This window comes from Macrobrachium nipponense, chromosome 3, assembly GCF_015104395.2.
Source record: "Macrobrachium nipponense isolate FS-2020 chromosome 3, ASM1510439v2, whole genome shotgun sequence".
Taxonomy (NCBI): domain Eukaryota; kingdom Metazoa; phylum Arthropoda; class Malacostraca; order Decapoda; family Palaemonidae; genus Macrobrachium; species Macrobrachium nipponense.
Genome location: NC_087202.1, coordinates 25,287,882 through 25,305,641, shown reverse-complemented (window position 1 = coordinate 25,305,641; position 17,760 = coordinate 25,287,882). Strand labels below are relative to the sequence as shown.

General features: G+C 41.2%; 1 protein-coding gene across 1 annotated transcript in view; it reads right to left on the bottom strand.

Annotated features, from left to right (window-relative positions):
* The window catches only part of LOC135221661 (semaphorin-2A-like), a 684,158-nt gene that overhangs the window by 16,362 nt on the left and 650,036 nt on the right, over positions 1–17,760 (bottom strand). The window lies entirely within an intron of this gene.

The following is a 17,760-nucleotide window of genomic DNA, read 5'->3' as shown; positions in this document are numbered from 1 at the left end:
AGCGCTCTAACTGGACAGAGTAGCATCTCGTCTGGATCATTATCAACAAAGTCATTGAGGGAGGGGATGGAGAAGGACTCTAATCGGGCATCAGGGACCGCAGGATTCCGAGTCTTCGCTATGAATTCTAGCATTATCGATCCCCACCCTCTCATATGTTTAACATTGAAGGAAAGGCCGTGAAGTTCGCCTACTCTCTCCGCCGATGCCAGGGCCAGCAAAAAGACCGTCTTGAGGGTCAGATCCCTGTCTGTTGACTTTCGGAGTGGCTCGTAAAGGGCACAAGTCAGGCTCTGCAACATTAGAGTCACATCCCATGCAGGGGGACTGAGGTCCCTGGGTGGGCAAGACCTCTCGAAGCTCCTCACAAGGAGAGAAATCTCAAAAGAAGAGATATCTTTCCCTTTCAGCTTGAGGACCAAGACTAAGGCAGACCTATAGCCTTTTACCGCTGAAATGGAGAGGAGCTTCTCTCGACGAAGGTAGACTAGGAAGTCCACAACCTGCTGAATAGTGGCTCTGATCGGAGAGATACCCCGTCTACGACACCAACCACAGAAGACGGCCCATTTCCCCTGGTAAACAGCCGCAGAGGACTTCCTGAGGTATCCCGCCATCTCTGTTGCTGCTCGTCACGAAAAGCCTCTCGCTCGCTAGAGATGGTGGATAACCTCCAAGCACGAAGACACAGGGACTCCACTGCTTGAATGGTACCGTTCTTATTGTGGTGGCTGAGACAGGCAGGTCGATGCCACTGGGGGTGGGGGGGAGATTCTCTCTCGGTGCCTCAGCGAGAAGAGCCAGGAGGTCGGGATACCAACAGCTGAGGCCATTTGGGTGCCACCAGAATCCTCCTCAGATTCTGTGTGATCCGCATCCTGTTGAGCATGGCGCGGATCAGGCAGAAAGGGGGGATGTTGGAATGCGTCTTCCGCAGCTGCCCATGGGTCCGGTACAACCGAACAGATTTCCACCTTCCTGTTGTACCGGGTGGCAAACAAGTCTATGACTGGATGCCCCCATAGGCTGAAGAGCCTTTCCACTACATCCATGGTGTAGAGACCATTCGGTTCCCACTACCTGATTCTGGCAGCTGAACTTGTCTGCCACTACATTCCTCTTGCCCGGAATGTATCTGGCTGACAGTTCCACTGCATGAGACAAGGCCCACTCGTGCACCTACATTGTCAACCTGAGGAGCTCAACGGAGACAAGTCCCCCTTGCTTGTTGATATATGCCACTACCGTGGTGGTTTCACTCATCAACACCACGAGTGTCCCATCACATGTTCCCAAAACTCTTGGAGAGCCAGGAAGGCTGCCTTGAGTTCAAGAACGGTGATGAGAAGGCGCTTGTCGCGATCGTTCCACACACCTGCAGTCAGCAACTCCTCCAGGTGTGTGCCCCACCTCTCATTCGATGCATCCGAGAACAGGAGCAGGTCCGGAGGGGGAGTGGTCAGATCCACTCCTACCGAGAGGTTCCTGTCGTCTGTCCACCAATCCAGGTCCTCCCTTACCTCCTGAGAAAGAGGAACGAGGAGAGACTGAGGATCTCGTGACTAGGAACAAAAGTCCACGAGTCTCCACTGAAGAGACCGCAGGTGTAGCCGACCGTGAGGGACCAGCTTCTCCAAGGACGACAGGTGACTGATCACGACTTGCCAAAGCCGGGCAGGTTGTTCCTGTCTTGACAGGAACCGGTCGTGCTACTCTCTGAAGTTGCTGATAAAAGAGTCTGAGGGGAAGACTTGCTGCTACCGTATCTATCAGCATGCCCAGATACATCCTTCTTGCTTGTAAAATTGTTACTAACAAAATACATACCAACAAAAGACAGTCATTAAATATTATGATAATGGTCTGTCAAATAACTGATATGAATCAATGTGTGTATTACTTCTGTAAATTAAAGATATTATTAGATGTTATTGGTAAATATTGATTTATTTATTTTTTTATAATTTACTTTAAAACCAAATCTCAAAATTGGAGTTTTATGCTGTGTTTACCCTTAATAAGTCAAATCTCAAAAAATACAAAAATCTATTGCATTCACGTTAACTCTTATCCCTTTGCTTATTTTTAGTTTCAAATGCCTCTGATGAACAAGGGTCTATTTTAACATTATATTTCTGCCAGTTCTGACTGTGATCAAGGCAAGATTTAATTACAGTTTTTAAAGTGACATCACTTCTGTACCTACTAGATGAGCAAGGACTGGTAACAATGTTCTAACAATGCTACATTAGGTGTGGTTGGGTTAGGTTGCAAATTTATTCTAATTTCAGAGCCCTATGTTAGCCAAGTTAGGTGGGTAATTCCCCTACTGCCTAGATAAGGTGCCAACACCCTTGATTAAGTTTGGTGAAATCAATCCTGGCTCATAAACAGGATATAAGGGGCGGGTTAAGTGTTTCTAAAAATTACTCAATGCCTAACAAACTGAACCTCACACATATTCAAAACAAATATTCAAGCATGTAAATTCTTTAAAACTCCAAAATGGGATCACACTTAGCTTTCCTGTCACTAGTGCCTAAATATTACACAAAATGCTTGTTAACAATGGAATACTGGTTACTCACCATCTCTGTTTTTCACTCAAAATGCACTTTCCACCATACTATCGATCATTCTTTGGTAAATACAAAGAACACCACACGAAGGTATCCTTTATTAACACAACTTTTAAACTAAAATGACAAATTTTCTAAGACAATTTGTATTTTTCATAGCTACAACCTGAGGTCTTAACAATAGGACAATTTCTAGCGCCTAGCTGGATCCGGTTTAAAAAGCAGATGAAAGCAAGGAATCTTGTAATATCTGGCAACGCATGCGTAGATCGGGTGAAAAGTGGTCAAATGCCGACCATCTACGCCAGTCTTTCCCAACTCGGGATAACTTAACAAATAGAGGGGCAGCTACAGGTGGGCAGTATAACGTTTAGACCTCAGGTTTGTAGCTATGAAAAATACAAATTGTTTTAGAAAATTTGTCATTTGTTCATACGCAAACAAACCCTCGGTCTTAATAATAGGATAGACTCATACTTGGAGGGAGGTATAAGACATCCTAGACCAGCTGGGGGCGTATACCGCCCAGTCCAGCTCTCAAAAGAAATAGTTCTTGGGAGGGACTGAAGCCCGTTGAGAAGCTAGATACACTAATATCTAACCACTCAGAACCTGAGTGACGTACAATGATACATGGGGTAACAATTGTATAGGGAACCAAAGAGAAACTTTGACTGTCCAATAACAAACCAAGACACTAGGGTTTGTAGTACTCCCGACTCCTCCTTGCCCAGGAGCGGAGCCTATGCTACTAAATAGTGGGTAAGATATTGTATATTGCACGACCACACTACCAGTATGACTACCTCACTCACCTGTATCAGACCAGTCCAGCAAATGACGTGTCAGTTCCTTAAACCGCCCGAAGGAAGAGGGAAAGGTACAAGAGAAAGAAGGAGACCAGCCAACTCACTCACTCTCATCCACACAATCATCTTAGTTAAGATACAAAGGTGTCCCGTAAGGGAACTATGAGTTACACAACCTGTTGTGCAGCCACCACAGGACCCAGGGAAAACGTGTCCATAGATCTGTGGGCAACATCCTTAAGATAGAACGTGGACTGGCGTAACCAAGTACCAGCGCTCAGCACTCCATGTACAGCCCAAGTTCTTTTTGAAAGTCAGAGAGGGACCAATACCCCTAACGTCATGTGCTCTAGCCTGCACAGATGTGGTGATTGAATCATCAAGAGTTAAGTTTGCCTGCCTGATGGCTTCCCTGGATCCAAAATGAGATAGTATCTTAGACACCTCTTTCTTTGTACGGCATGTACTAACAAAAAGTCTGCGGCAGCCTGGTCTAAGGTGCAGAGTCCTTTTAAGATAGCAACACAGGCCTGGACAGGGCACAACAAAAGCTCTTGAGCATCACCACCCACAAAAGTCAGTCAGTGATGGAATGGAAAACGAAGCGAACCTGTCATCATGCACCGAGGGATTTTGAGTCTTGGCCACGAATTCCGGGACAAATTCGAAGGACACTGACTTCCAACCCCTGGTGTGCTTCACCTCATAACTCAGACCGTGGAGCTCTCCTACCCTTTTGGAAGATGCCAAAGCCAAAAGGAAAACTGTCTTGAGCGTCAGGTTCCTGTCAGATGAGCGACGCAAAGGCTCATATGGACTCTAAGTTAAGCTCTTAAGCACCAAGGAAACATCCCACATTGGAGGCTTGAGCTCTCTAGGAGAACTCGACTGCTCAAACCCCTTAACTAGCAGGGAAAGTTCCCAGGAAGAGGAGATGTTGATACCCTTCAGGCGTAACACCAAACAAATCAGTGCCGCCCTGTAGCCTCTAATAGCAGAAACGGATCAAACAAAAACGGGGAAGGCATACACCTCCAGGTTGTCCAGGGATGTTGAAATACATCTGCCAATGCTAAAGGATCTGGAACCACTGAACAGAACACCTCCAGCTTCCTGTTGTAGCGTGTTGCGAAAAGGTCCAGCATGGGTCTCCCACAAATCCAGAAAAGCTTGTCTGCCACCACTTGATGAAGGGACCACTCTGTGCCTAGGATCTGATCCCGGCGACTGAGTTTGTCTGCGACCACGTTCCGTTTCCCAGGGATAAACCTGGCTGAGAGCTCTACTGAATTGCTGATTGCCCACTGGTGAAGCTTGACGGTCAAGGCATGAAGTTGCTGAGAAACCAGGTCTCCCTGTTTGTTCATGTAGGCCACCACCGTGGTGTTGTCCGACATGAGAATGACAGAGTGACCCTCTACCATCCCCCGAAACTCTTTCCAGACCCAGGAAAGCTGCCTTCAACTCCAAACGTTGATATGCTGCTGCTTGTCCTCCAAACCCCAAACACCTGAAGCGATGAGGCCGCCTAAGTGCGCGCCCCAACCTGCGAGGGAAGCGTCCGAGAACAGAAGGAAGTCCGGAGGGAGAGAACGCAGAGGGACGCCCTTCAATAGATTTTGGTCGTCCAACCACCAACGAAAGGTCTTCTCTCACTTCCAAAGACAGTGGGACCATAAACGGGAGAGTCCCCTGCCAGAGACCAGAATTTCCCCAGTCCCCATTGCAGAGACCAGAGATGAAGACGCCCATGAGGGACTAGCTTCTCCAGGGAAGATAGCACTCCCAGAAGAACCTGCCACTGATGAGCAGATTGATGAGACTTTGACAGGAAGTTGCGTGCCACAGCGCACAATTTCTCCAATCTCTGATCCGACGGGAAAACTCTTGCCACTGCGTATCGATGACCATGACCGGGTAGAGAATCCTTGAGTGGGTACAAGGTTCGACTTTCCTGGTTGACTAATATGCCTAGGTCCAGACAGAACCGAAGACGACGATCCGTCTTGCAGCAGCTTCTCCCTGGAAACTGCAAGAGCAACCAATCATCGAGGTACCTCAGCCCAACTCGACACGAGAGAGTTTGGTTGGTTTTATAAAGTTTAGGTGTAACACCAAGCACTGGGGCAGCAAAGGCCATTCAGCGCTTACTATATAACTATGAAATTATAAGACAAGTTACATCATATAAAGCAGGTTTATTTCTTTGAGATAATTTACTATATTTTGAAGCGGGGCATTTTCTCCCAATAGTTCAAGTGGTATATTATATATGTTGTTGGATCTCGTTTTCTTTCGAAATTATTGCATTCAGTTAGCAGATGACGGACTGTGACCAGAGTACGGCAATGGTCACAGTAAGGGGCCTGTCTTTCCTCGTCTTGCTTCAACAAAAAAACGTATTTGTGTGTTAAGTATGTATGTCCTATTCTTAATCTTGTTAATAGACATCTTCCCTTCTTTGACATTGTTGTCTATTCCAAGGTTTTAACAGATGAATTTAATATGCTTTAATTTAATATGATTTAATTTCTAGCCATTCTTTTTCCCATTTTGATTGACAGTATTCATTTATTGTTGTTTTGATGTCATTGTAAGGTATTTGTATTTTTTGATAGACTCCTTTTTTACTGCCTTTTTGGCATCTTTATCCACCTCTTCATTACCCTTTAAGCCTACATGGGAAGGGACCAACAAAGTTTTATATTTATAGATTTCCGTTTTACTATTATATCTATCCATCCCTTATTTCTTCAATTACGGGATGAGATATTGTGTATTGTTTTAGCGCTTCTAAAAAAAAGCACTGTAAGAATCTGTATATTACAAGGTATCGTTTGCCTCTCCCACCATAAAGGTATGTTTTATAGCCTCCAATATAGCATTTTATCTCTGCAGTGAATATCGAGCATATTTTTGGTATTTTTAGTCCTTCTCATATTTTTTGTTTACTACAGCATAGCCTACACCCTCCTTCGACTTCGAACCATCTGTATAAATACTAATGTCCCTTTTATGTTTTTCCTGGTGTGACAAATTCAATCCTTAATTGTGATCTGTTACCTTCTTATTAAATGATTTCTCACAGACTTCTATTTTAGCATGTCTCCACGGAGGTAACTTTCAGGACGTGGATCTAATTTTTGATATGCTACTTGTTCCTAATTATAGATTTTCTATATCAGGTTTTAATCTATTCTCCAATGGTTTAGAGGCTCTTGGTTTATTGTCATAATTATTTATGTTTTTTTATATATTAGTGTTTGGATTATCATTAAGGTTATTTATTTTAGCTATATATTTTAATCCTATTTCTTCTCTTCGTACTTTCAGGGGATCTATTCCTGCTTCTACATACAGACTTTCCACGGGGGAAGTTCTGTAGGCTCCAGTGCAGTAGTCTAATACCCATGTTATGTATGACATCAGTTTTGTTAATAGGGTTTTAGAAGCACTACCATATACTTGTCATGCATAATCAAGTTTACTTAGACAAATACCCTCATATACTTTTATCAGAGGGGTTCTATCAGCACCCCGTCATTATGCGCAATTACTTTTATGATATTTAAAAGGATTTTCTCACTTTATTGCCAGTTCTATATGTTCTTTAAATGTAAGTTTTTTTATCAAGTATTACACCGAAGAATTTTATCTGATCATCATATCTAATTATATCATTATTTATGAATAAATTAGGAATTAATTCTAGTTTTCTTGATCTTGTAAATCTGACTGCTTTTGTTTTTTTTTGCGTGAAAATTTTAAAACCCTTGTTATCGGCCCAGTTTTTTTTACCCTATTTATGGCTGCTTGCTATATGTTGGTTATGTCCAGCGCTTTTTCACCGCTACTATACACGAAGAATTCATCTACAAAAAGGGATCCTTGGACTCCTGGTGGGATCATTTCAATTATCTCATCATTTATTGCTATAGCAAACAATGCCACGCTTAGTACACTGCCTTGGGGGTTCCTTCCTCCTGGATAAAATGATTCAGAGATTTCTGCCCCCACTTTCACAGATCTTTCTGATAGGAATTCCCTGATATATTCATATAAATTCCCTCCTATTCCCCATTCTATCAATTTTTTAAAATCCCTCCCCTCCAGGTGGGTATCATATGCCTTTTCTAAATAAAAAAAATAACTCCTATTGTTTGCATCTTTACCAACCATTGCATTTTGTATTTCTCTTGTAATCATTAAGAGGGGATCTATCGTACTTTTATTTTTCCTGAATCCAAACTGTCTGTTTGACAATAGCTGTTTACTATTTTTCTAATACCCATATTAATCGGTTATTCACCTTTTTTCAAATATCTTACTCATACAACTAGTAAGGGCTATTGGCCTATAGCTGCTTGGTGACTGGGTTTTTCCTGGTTTTAAGCCTGGTATGATTAAAGATTCTTTCCAGGTTTTAGGCATGGCTGTGGAAGGGGAAATGCCACAATTCATTTAAAAATTTCTAATAAAAAAAAGTTTTGCTTTCATCTGGTAGATTTTTTTTCATCATTTTTATCATATCTAATGTTGTCTTCCCCTGGATCTGTTGGACTTGCAAGTTTCAGGACATTTTCCAGTTTCTTCCATAGTGAAAGGAATATTATAGATTTCCTGATTATTAGATTTTATTGATATTGGACAATTTTTTATTTTAATGGAATTTCTTTGTATAATTCGAGATACCCAATTCATTTGCACTAGTTTGGGGTTTGAAATATAGTGGTTTTCTACTTTTAATATAGGTAATGGGTTTCTGGCCGAATATCTTACCCTGCAGTTTATTTATTTTTTTCGAGATTTCTTTGTCTTGAGTTTTAGAATTTATATTAGTGAATATATTTTTTCCATGAATTTCTTTTGGCTATTTTGAATATTCTTTTCTGCTTTGCTTTAGCTCTCAAATATGCAATTCTATTGGCATCACATTTATGTCTCAGATATCTTCTAAAGCATGTTCTTGTTATCTTCCATTGCTGCTTTACAATCCTCGTTCCACCAGGGTACCAGTGGTCTAGTCAGATTGCCTGAGGTAACTGGAATAATTTCATTTGCTTTATCATCTATGTTTTTACTAGATGTTCATAAGCATTTGTGGTTTGTAAAGTCTGATAGTTTTTTGTTTATCACAATTTTCTCTATATAAATTCCAATTTGCCTCCTCCATTTTCCTCTTCGGTATATATGTTATATTAGTATTACTTTTGAACTCAATTTGTATTGGCCAGTCGGTTCACTCCACAAATAAATTATTTACTTTCAACTGAAATCTGTGGGCAATTTTCTGGGGGGAAAAACATAAAGTGATGTCTACTGCAGATATTGTATTATGATAAACATCAAAATCTTGTTGGAGAACCATCATTTAAAATAATTAAGTTTTTTTTATCTATAAAATTTAGGAGAATATTTCCTCGCCTGTCAGATGATGTACTTCCCCACATGGGATGTTTGGCGTTGTCACCTACTAATAAGTAAGGTTTTGGTAATTGTTCTATTAGATTTTCTAAATCTTCTACTTGTAATGATCTATTATTTCCAAGATGATCTATTAAGCGACTTTCTAAAGACGGTTCCATATATATTGAGCATATGGTTTTTTGTTTTTTTTTCAGAAATACCTGAACTGCACATGCCTGTATTATCGAGTTTACCTTAACAGGTTGGCGTTTGATTAAAGAATGCGTTATGATTGCAGTTCCTCCTTGACTGTTGTCATTTAAAATTTGTGTTGATTTCCACACTTTATAATTTATGCCAGCATTTAGAACTTTACCTATTTTACTTTCCTGTAAGCAAATGATATTTGCATTCCATTCTCTAATAAATTATTTTAAATTTTCATTATTTGAGACGTATCCTCTAATATTCCACTGTAAAATAGACATTTTAAGGTTTTGGGTTTTGTTTTAATATCTTTATTAGTTTTCCTGAACTTTGTATTTTATTGAAGTTGTATAATTATGCTGTACTTTGTTCTTCTTTGGTGGGTGATGTATTTCTGCTATTGTATTCTTTGTTGGCTGAAGTCTCTCAGATGTTCTTTTTATTAGAGGTGCATTTAAATGGCTTTTGATCTTGGGTTCTATTTCAATACTCTCTTCAATTTTATTTGAATTTTATCTTTCTCTTTTATTTGGGTTCCTCTTTTTTCATTTTTTGTTTGCAAGTAATTTTCGTTGACTTTGTCTTCTCGGTATTCATTTTTTCCATAGATTTTGGTCTTATTGATTGTATAATTTTTTTTTTGTTTTTTTTTGGATTTGGGTGGGGTTGTTTACTAGTACTTTTTTTTTTTTTTGTGCATTTCTGGTGTTGGTAATATGTATTATATAAATTAGTGTTACTTAAAATGTTCTGCAGCTTCTGAGCCTGAATTTTTGGGTCTTTATATTTATGAGTATTCTCAGTTTGATTTATATTGTGCATAGGAATTTGGTTTGCAATTCTTTATTTACTACCTCTTTATATTTTTTTTTTCTTGCTGGATCTTGTAAACCTCTTACTTTTAGTTCTATCTTAGCTTCTCGTATTGACATTCACTTCTTTCTTGTAAGATTTTTAATTCAGTATTGTATAAGTAATGATGCGCATTCCTTTGATCTTGAGTGATTCTGACCACAATTTATGCAATTTGGGTTTTCACAGTCCCATTTTGTTGTGTGGTTGTATGATCCACAGCATGCACATCTTGGAGGTTCTCTACAATTTTTATCTGAATGGCCATATTTACAACATGATTTACACTGTAGCGGTTTAGGGATATATGGTCTTAACAATCTCGTCTGCCCTAATACTTTAATTGTTAAAGGGAGTTCGTTTCCTTCAAATTTCAATTTAGCTATTTGTATATTTATTTTTGAATTTTTCCTACTTGGGATATCATAGATGTCACAATCTTCATGTTTTTTATATCTTTTCTTAAGCGAGTCCATCAAAAATATTATCATCTATTAATTCGTCGTCATTATTTGGCAGGATATAGTACCACAAATACTATTAAGTTTATTATGCTTGGTAACCTTTATTTTTTGTTTTTGTGTTATCTATGTTCGTAATTTGTAAGTAATTTTCTGATTGGGCTTTAGTAGTGGTTTCCACTATCCATGTATTTGTTTGTGTTTGACGAAATTTCATGTCTGTTGGGTATCTGGTCAGTAAATAATTTTCTAATTTTAAAATTTGAAATTTTTTCACTTTCTATTGTCAAAAATCTTGTCCAACTGTCCTTTCCAAAAAGTGATTCAAATAAGGCTAGAGAAGGGTAGCTGGAATTTCTTTTGACAAATCTTTTGGCCTAATAAAAGGCTCCATAGTTGCTATATTTTGGATTGAAGTGTCCAAAAGGGTGTCCTTGTTCGTTTCCAGGGTCAGATGGTTATCTAGTGTCACGGGGTCACATTTTCCGGGGGACTGAGTTCCATAGTCGATCACAGGCCTCCATCTTCCTAACGCCTTGGGCACCAAGATGATGTGACTGTAAAAACCCGGGGGACAGACGCACTACTTCCTCTATCGCATCCTTGTCCAGCAATTTTCTTGCACTTCCTCCTGAAGAGCCAAGAACTTCAGAGAATCTGGAGGGTACATCTTCCTGAGCTGCGGCTTCTCCGACAGAGGAGGAGGGAAGTCGCATGGCAATAGGTATCCCACCTGAAGGACATCTACCACCCACTTCTCCACCCGGTAACTCTGCCACTTGACCAATGGCCAGCCAGGCACCCCCCACCTGTGGCGCAGGAGAGGGAGAGGCGCCCAAACCTACCGACGGCCCCCTTGACCTCTGCCCCTGGGGTCCTCTTCTTGGTTTTAAAAGGAACGAGAGCAAAAGGGCATTAATCTTGAGACTTGGGCTGTGTCGAACGGGAAGGGCCCTGCCAAACTCGACGTCCTCGGTGGCCTACCAGGCGACTATCTCCTCGACTGCTGCTAGACCGGGGGGAGGAGGAGAGGGACGGACGTCTCGAGGCCGGGACTCTGATTTAGACATGGCTTGGTGCACCAGTCGGTCCTTGGTATCACCCAGCGTCGGTCTTTTGCATTTCGTGTTCTGTCTGTGGAAACAAGAATTGCGACTCCAACAGATCACCGTTCCTCAAGGCCAGCAAAGACTCTGTGTCAAGTGACCTCTCCATCCTAGACAATGCCACGTCCCTCCTAACCAGAAGATGATTAGCACATAAATTGCACCGAGGTGAGCCAAAATAAGAAAACGCCTTGCCCCCAGACTGCATAGACTGGCAAGCGAGGCGGTACTCGCCCAACCCTTCAGGGGACCTGTCAGACGGTATCTTGGCAATCACCACAAACCAGAGGTAAAGTCAAGAAACCGTCTGCAACATGGAAGGGGGGAGTGGGGTAGTTGCACGTTCAAGATTCGCGGCGAAGCAACCCCTGCAGAACACACACCATAACACTGCCCAAAAACCACAGCACTCTCGGGAACATGTCCGCGTTGTTCCTCCCTTGACGGCAAAGGAAGGGTGTAAAGTCCTTAGCCTTCCAACACTTAATACGCCGATGAGGCGTAGAGGGGGAAGAGGAAGAGGAAGGACAGCGCTAGCTTCTTATGCACACTCTTCTAGGAAGGCGGGGACGAAGCAACACGTTACCTACCAGCCCTCCCAAACCGATAAGGCAGCCAACTACTCATCCAATACAGTCCAGCCTCTGAAGCACTGTCTGGCATATGACCTCAGACTGATGTGCCAGAGAAGGCTCCGAAGACAAGGAAGGGAGATGATGCGAACTGGGCGGCAGTGATGACGTCGCGGCTAAGCGAGGCAGATTGGAGGAGGCGACTGGGAGATATATACATCATCGATGAGAGTGACGTCACAAGCGGTGGTGACGTCACGGCTTCCCCTCTGTGCGAGGAGGAAAGAGACGCCACTGGCGGAGGAATACACAAAGATGGACCCCGTGACGTCATCAACGGGGCTAACGCCGCAGCGTCACTCCGATACAAAGTGGCGGCAGACACTGGCGGAGCAATACAAGATGGCCGACTGCTCCCACCCACGGAGACGAGGCCGGGAGGAGGGGGGATGGCCTGGCTGGAACGGGAAGGGGGGGGTGCCAGCCTCCGCAAAATGCGCTCAGCAACCCCCCGAGGACAGGGTACCCCCTAGCCCAAGCGTCTTCCAAAAACGCCGCCATTTTGGACACCACCGACTCTGGAAGAGAAGAGAATGATGAAAAAACCCTCACCCTTTTCGGGAACCGAAAAAGCTCCCGAGAAGAAGGGGCTACATTACAAAAAATACCCTGGCGACCTCCCGATACTTACATCGACGAATCAATGGAAGAAAAGGAAGGAGATGCAGGGACAACACTACTATGGGGGTTGACTACTGCGGAAGACAAAACATCGGGAATAGGAGCAAAGCCCTCCAAGTAGGAAGAGTGGAGACTCTCCGATGTTCCCTTACCATAAAATTCCTCCACTGCTCCTTAGGCCATGCCCGGCATTCCGCACAAGGATTCGTAATCGTACAAAAATTCGAACGACACCTACTGCATGTGATGTGAAGGTCTGTCTCTGTTGAAGCCAAAAAACGAGAACACTGAAACCCAGGAACTCCGGGGCACATACACTGATGCCGAGAAGGAGCAGAAGCAGCCATAATACCAGGTAAAAACACACACACCACACTAAGAGAAACGAAACCGGCAATGAACCGGGAAAAGGTCCAAGAGAGGAAAACAACTCTCGCCCAGGCAGTTAAGAAGACTGGCGTAGATGATCGGCGTTTGATCTCGTCCTTCACCCGCCGATCCTACGCATGCGTTGCCAGATATCACAAGATTCCTTGCTTCATCTGCTTTTTAACCAGATCCAGCTAGGCGCTAGAAATTATCTTATTGTTAAGACCAAGGGTTTTGTACGCGTATGAACACTATAGAAATGGGTGTATGTAGTACAGTACAAGTGAGATCATTTGAGAATATGATAGAAGATTACCAATACAATACACTGCCATCTTTTATGTTCATGCATTAATCACCAAGAGGCTGGTAATAAACATGGTGGAAGCTCAGCAGCACTTTTAGTATTTTCTCCTTTTGGGGATGCAAGTAAGAAAATTGGCAAAATACAGTGACATTCTCATTATCTTGGTAAACTTCTCAAATTACTGCACCCTAATTTTAATTTATAAATCCACCATTTTCTACATTATCAAAAAAAATATTAATAAAGGTTATCTTTATGCTGCTGTCTCCTTTATATTTACAGACTTTTACTGTGACATTTAAAACCTATCCATTATACAAGATAGACGTTGATCTACTACTACTAGGATTGATGATTTGTAGTTTTTACTGGCATCGCAACGACGAGGTTATTGACGCCAACCTCTACTACTAGGATACAGATCATCTTATGGAGGAGTTGTGGAGTTCCATTTGACGTCTGTGTGTGTGTGAGAGAGAGAGAGAGAGAGAGAGAGAGAGAGAGAGAGAGAGAGAGAGAGAGAGAGAGAGAGAGAGAGTGATAATTGCTGTATGGATAGTTAATGACTGAATTGGTTGTTGGTAGGTTTCTGGGCTGTCTGCTGGTGCTGTTGATTGTTAGAGTTCTGTTTTGAGTGAGTGAGTTTTCAGTCAGTCTTTGGTGAGAGCTGGTGATAGTAGTGTTGGAGGAGTCAATTAAAGGCCTTGGAAATTGGTTGAGTTTTGTGTTTTGTTTTGTTTGAAATTTTGTTATTTGATATTGGTTGCTTAGGATTGTTGTGCTGTGAAGTTTTTGTTGGGTTGTATGTGAGTTCTTGTTGGATTATATGCGAGTTGTTGAGGTTGGTTGTTGGTGTTGTTAGTGGGTGTGTGTGTTGCTTTTTTCATGTTGTTTTTGTGTGTTGGTAATTGTTTTTGGCTTGTGCATTGGTCTTTGTGTGTTGAGTTTTTGTTGTTATGTGTGAGGTTGTGGTTGTGTTCCTTGTTTGTTGTTGAGTTGTGGGTTGGTCTTTGGTGTTGTTGGTTGTGGTTGTGTTCTTGTTTTGTTGTTGTTGTTTTTTGTTTTTTGTTTTTTTTGTGGGGTTGTGGTTGGTATCTCTGTGACCTCGACGGCAGACAGCACACAGCCCGGAGGGTATCTGGAGTGTTGGTAAGTACATGAGTTTTATGTTTTTTTTTTTTTTTATTTTTTTTTTTTGTAGGTATAGGTAAATTGTCCTGCGTGTATTTTGTTGTGTAAAGAACAAAGTGTGACTGAGGGTGAGTTGGGCAGCTGGAGCGATTAGGTTTTATATGGGGTGGATTTGCCCGCTTGTTTTTTTAAGCTTGTGATCCCGCCACAATCTCATCACCAATCTACTACTGGGCTATATACATACATATAAATTTCTTCCACAAGATACCAAAGTGTTTGGGGTTTCAGTAGGCCCTTGGAGAAAGCATTTGACAATGGTTCCGTCAAATGTCGCCATGTACAAGATATAATGTATGAATGTATGGAATTTGGCCTTTATCACCAGTTCATTAAATTTGATTTAATGATTCAATAATATGACAACAAATGTAAATATCAGAAATTATTAATTGTTAATACCAAATATTTCAGTAACTAGACCACATACGGGAAACAATTTTGGTTTTTTTTTTGGCATAGGCTGCTGGGCTAGAATATATTAGTTTTCCTTCAGTACATCATAAGCATGCCACTTCTCATCTACCTTGTGACAGGTAGGGTTAAAACACCGCGTGGACTAGCCCAACTCACCGACTATCACGGCTGGCCACCCTCTGAAAAAGTACTTTTAATGTGTCCTGACACCAGAGATGGTCATCAGTCACGAGTTGTTGTTGATGAGACCTCTACTCTTCTTCGGAAGAAAAGGTATTTTCCTCCAAAGTTAGAAATAAGGCCACATTTTAAGATTAAAACAGAGGGTAATGAAAAGGGTGGCAAACGCAGTGCAAACTTCACACTAAAACTCTTTCAAAATTTTTTACTTACAACTCAAAAATATTGTTTAGAAAATCGACCATCTCGATGTTCGCAGAGTCGCTTGTGTCAATAAAACTTCCATTCTGTGCTAAATCCGCACACTACTTGCACCCATAGACGCGGTGGCATTTTCTTCACAACAATCTTACACCTGACCTCTTTGTACTTATTCAAGGGGACTACGGCATTCTTTGCGGCGTTTTGCGCTCTTCAATTTTTTATCATTGTGGGAAATTTGTTTCATCAGTGGAGGATTGAAAGGATATATACACTACAAAATTACTAGGGTAATTCCTTCCACTGAGTGTTTCTCTGGTAATAACAGTAAATTGTATAAACGGCTCTTAAGCACACAATTCTTCTGTACGCCTAACGTGTTTTCAGACTTGTGTTAGAAAATCCAAAGGATTAATAATTGCTTTGTAAGTTTAAGTAGGCTAGTTAAATTCAGGTAAGAGTAATTTATGTTAATACAATTAATCTAAATAAGGACTATGAATAAATTAAACCAAGGCCATAAAAGTCCCAGGGCAGTTCAGTTTGGTCCAGAATTCAACTAAGTTTCGACCTGGTGAAAGTAAAATTAAGGTAAAACTAATCCCAAATAGTAATGCTAAGTAAACAGACAGACCTAATTGACTAAATTTCTACTACGCCCATGTAATTATTTAAAACCCTGTAAAATTGTTCAATCTGAGTCTATGCCTAATTAATTCTCCCAAACTCCAATATTACAATAGCCTAACTACATAAAAGGGCTCAAAATTTAGTTAAGGTAAAGAAAACAGTGCATTACGTCTTAAATAAGTAAGTTAAACGTTAATAGACGAAACCGCTTCCTAACGAATGACCGTTGGCTCAATCAGCCATCCAATAATGGCAGTCTAGCCTTTGTGGAAATTGGTATGTTGACCTACGTTTAAGTTATGACCAGTTTGGACACACCTCTTATTTCACTCCTAAACAAAAAAAACAAATCCTATGTATTTAATCAGCAAATCCAGCGCGACCTCTAATTATATTAGTGGAAATAAATTGATACGTTGACAAGACATGTTATTCTACTTAGTGAATCTTCCGACGACAGATCAGTGTGAATGGCCGATTCAAATTTTAATTGCAGATAGGGATTCGGATAGGATATGGGTTAGGATAGGTACAAACAGGAAAGATCATACAAAAACCAATTATCTTAAGGGTTTTATTAATTTCTAAAATCCCAAAAACCCTATACTACGTAAATTAAACTCAAGACAAAGTTCACGAAACAAGTTGTCGTCCGTCTACCATGCTGTCTGTTTGAACAAGGCCCCAAAAACCCGCGCTCGGCCTATCGCTACCCCCCGAAAAAAGCCTATGTCAGGTCAATGGTTCGTATCACTCCCTAAATCAATTAAATAATTTCTTGACTAATTTGAAGGGACAGTTAAATCTCTATTAAATCTATCAAATATTTTAAATGCTATGTAAAATTAATCAGTATTCAAAATAGTAATAAAATTTCTACAGAGCTTATACTAAGAAAATGGGGTATACTAGTGATATGTAGCTCTTAGCAGTGACTTTGTTAAAAGTTAGAAATTGGGGTACGTATTTCTACAGAAGCAATCCACGGTGGCCTAAGACTATGGCATTTGACGTTTTCCTATGTATTTTACCAACTGAACAAGAATTTAAAGTAACATTTATTGGACGACTGTAATTAACTCCAAGGGCCAGTACTAAAACACGGCGACTCGACCGCCGACCAAAATCGGCGGAAGAACACCAAAACCAATATGGCGACGATACCAAAACAACAACAAACAAAGTAGGGAGCGACTACATATCAGCGACGATAGATTTATGTGTGCTTGTCAGTAAAGCCGTAGCGGAAGCGGCGCTTCGCGTCTTATCCGCATATTTAAAGATTCTTGGCAAGCACGGCATGTACGGCAAGAGGTAATGTTGCTGCCTCACCGCCCTAGCCACAGGGGTTACAGTAAGGCTACTTACCGTGGCGGATCACATAAAGGCGTTCCTGTTGTAGTATATCCAACAAATAGTACTCCACAATATTTGCAGTTTTTTTGCTTAGAATGAAATTAAGTCTTTGAGCATATTAAATCACAACTTTACACCACCACTAGACAATAATTATAAATTCACCGTAACCCACATTGCACTGCAAACAATCAGTAGGAAATCGAAGGTCTGTCAAAATTAATGCCAGAAGGGCCAGCCACTGCCTCTGCCATAGGTACAGGAAGACAAAATGCAGTTTTTTGCTTCATTATTCAAGTATTCAGTCAAACAAGGATACAGTGAACACTGACAGGTAACTTTATTACTCCGCTGAAATGCTAGTGAAACTTAGTTTTCGACTAAAGTCGTTCGTAATTGGTTATGAAACCCATGACGTCATAACGATGTCACACCT